This window comes from Sinocyclocheilus rhinocerous, unplaced genomic scaffold (genome assembly GCF_001515625.1).
Source record: "Sinocyclocheilus rhinocerous isolate Xijiao unplaced genomic scaffold, SAMN03320098_v1.1 scaffold1641, whole genome shotgun sequence".
NCBI lineage: Eukaryota > Metazoa > Chordata > Actinopteri > Cypriniformes > Cyprinidae > Sinocyclocheilus > Sinocyclocheilus rhinocerous.
In genome coordinates, this window is record NW_015635066.1 from 200,598 (window position 1) to 203,773 (window position 3,176).

The window sequence follows — 3,176 nt, forward strand, 5'->3', positions numbered from 1 at the left end:
GGGATCAAATACTTATTTCACTCACTGAAATGCAAATCAATCTCTAACCTTTATATTTTATATATAATACAATATAATAATGTTTAATTTTATATATAATATAATGATTTTTTTTGGTTGCTATTCAGTCTCTATCCATTAAAAAAAAACTACCATAAAAATTACAGACCCTTAATTTCTTTGTAAATGGGCAAACTTCCAAAATCAGCAGGGGATCAAATAAATATTTCCCCCACTGTATGTATTTGATTCCAGAAATATACTTAAAGGTTTTAGATTTATGTTTATCAACATCTAGCACAAAATTATAGCTATGCATTATAGTGAAGCTTTAACCTTTTTTTCTTTAAAAAATCATGTTACTTTTGGAAATTATTTATGTATTAACTGTTAACTATGTTACTTTTTCAGGACTCATATTTGTATACTTATTTTAAAGAGCAGATTTTATAATGCTGTGATTCCCAAATTCACTTGCAGCATACAAACAAAAATATTTGTGTCATTTAATTTTATTTTAACGAAACCATAGAGATTTTTAGTATCAGCCATTTATTGGTTATTAACCATAACATTCAAATAATTATTGATTTATTTGAATCACCCACAATTTCAATATTGGTGCATCCCTACTCTTAATGCCTGCCTTCATGAAATTGACCGTCTTAATTTTCTTGTGTTTATTAAAATAATTTAATGTCTAAATCAGGTGCATTTTAGCATATTGGTTCTCATCTTGTCTTTGTTTATCTAGGGACCTAATCAAGAAGTTTCTGGTGATTGATCGGGCAAGAAGGCTTGGAAACATGAAGGTAAGCAAGATGCTGGTGACAGATATTTTATATGGTTCTTCTTGTATGGTTGAGCAAAGGATATTTCCTCTGAGAACGCTGTATGGCTATATGTCTTTTTTATAGTCATATCAAATTCAAGGCCATCTATGAATCATCTAACATAATAAACTCTGTTTCTAGTCCAGCTTTGCATCTTAATAAAGCTGCACGTGGCAAATAAGAAGACCTTGATTGAGTCTTGCGAGATCTTTCTCCCAAAAGCCACAGTATGCCACATATGTTTCCAGTTACGATAAGAAGGCTTCCTATCTGCCTAGAGGGGATGAGATGAGGCTCTGGAGAAACTCCCTGGACATTCAGAGAGTGATTCTGACACCGGGCAACTCTCCCAGTATACCCCCTTCTAACCCCCATCAGACGAGGTGGATACTGGGGAAAGAACTACAGACAGAGTTCTTGTGCAAAATGTTTCTGCATCGCCAGTTATAGTAATTCAAAAAAATAATGGCATTTACTTTTCTAAATTGTCCTTTCAGAGGAAATAATTCAGTAACTGGCGCCAGATGAAGTGGCAGCAGTGCGCTAGCCCTGTCATGCGTGATGTGATGCATATTGTGACGGTGATGTCATGGGAAGTTTGTGAATGGTTGCGTCTGAGCGTCATTTTCCCATTAGCTTCAGTTAATGCCGTTATTATAATTCTCCACACGTGAGGAATGAGCTCTGCTGAAATATGTATCTCGCTGTTCTGTTTGTTTGGGGTTTATTCCTTTTTGTCATCAAACCAGATTCAGAGTAAGTGACAAAGATAGAAAAGCTTTTTCAAAAGAAATGTCACTTTGGGTGGACTTCCCAGGCTAGATGCTTCTGTTGTTGATTTAGCACTTTCTTTCTTTTGCTTTTTCTCCTCTGACTACATACAATGAGAGTTTAAGACCCGGCAGCCTAATCACAGCTGTGTTTGCACTGTTTCCACAGCAAGGCCAGGTCCTGCTGGCAGCGCTCATTCACAAGTGCTGATATCTGTTATTCCACTTGAGTGAAAGTGTATCTGTAATGGTCCCACAGTGCAATGCATGGCCCAAATTCTGAGGTTTCTAGAAGACCTCAGTAGGTTAGCATAGTTGTCCCACTTTTCTTTTCCCTCTCTAAGAAACTAAAACAGACAGTACAGTGACTGAAAAGACTGTTTGGGGTCAAATGAGAAGTGTCATGTACAAGGTCAAATGAGGTTTTTATTCTTACTGTGGCGGTTTGTCTCAAAATGTAAGACACCATTCTACATTTATGTTCATTTAGTTATAGTAATCTATCATCTTGTGTATTATTTTTGTCTTATTCCAGAATGGAGCTGATGATGTGAAGAAGCACAGATGGTTTAAGTCAGTAGACTGGGATTCTGTGCCCTGTAAAAAACTCAAGGTAAGCATCATAGACTACGTTTACATGGACATTTGTAATCTAATTATTTACCTTATTCTAAATAAGCCAATATTATGATTATGGTGTTTACATGAGTTGCTTTTAGAATATTCATGTTCCCGTTTTACATGTTATAGTACATAGTTCGATTAATGGCGCACGTCATTACATCCCCACGTGACACCATCCGACGTCCCCTCCGGAATTTCACGCATAAACATATAGTTCGTCTTCGTGATGATGCCATATACAGTTTTGGGTGTTTCATTTTTAATTTTTTGCGTCAAACGGTTGACACTGCCGTGTGTGTATCCTGTCGCAAAATGCGGCGAAAAGTCCTACACGACGGTAATAATTTGATTAAGGTGTTTACATGTCTATAATGCACTTCAATAAAGCTACTAAAATAGGAATACTCCACATGTCTTAATTCGATTTCGGTTTACTTCGAATATGACTTTAGCCGGATTAAGGTATTCAAAAATCTCTGTTTACATGGTAGATTCTTAATCAGAGTATTAAAATTGGAATATTGTTGTCCATGTAAACGTACTCACATAGAGATTTAGAATATGTCCTGTTATTAAATATTCATTTTGTGCCACTATTCATTTTCGTAAGATTTTTGTAAGTCATTACTGGCCACATAACTGTGACAACACCTTATTAAAAAGTGATCATCTTTTACTTTATTTACTGGTGGAATTATATAGCCAGAATATTTCCCATGGTTTACTGGACATACTTGGTAGCGGATAGTGGAAAGTATACATGCCCATTCAGTTTGGGGTCAGTCGATTAAAAACACAGTAAAAACCCAAGGGTAACATTTTAGTATAAGGACCAATTCTCACTATTAACTAGTTGCTTATTAGGATGTCTATTATTAACATATTGGCTGTTCATTAGTACTTATAAAGCACATATTCTGCATGACCATATTCTACATCCCTAATCCAA

At 35.6% G+C, this 3,176-nt stretch overlaps 1 protein-coding gene across 1 annotated transcript in view; it reads left to right on the forward strand.

The window, feature by feature from the left end:
* The window catches only part of prkx (protein kinase X-linked), a 52,405-nt gene that overhangs the window by 47,792 nt on the left and 1,437 nt on the right, over positions 1-3,176 (forward strand). The gene's annotated exons all lie outside the window — the stretch shown is intronic.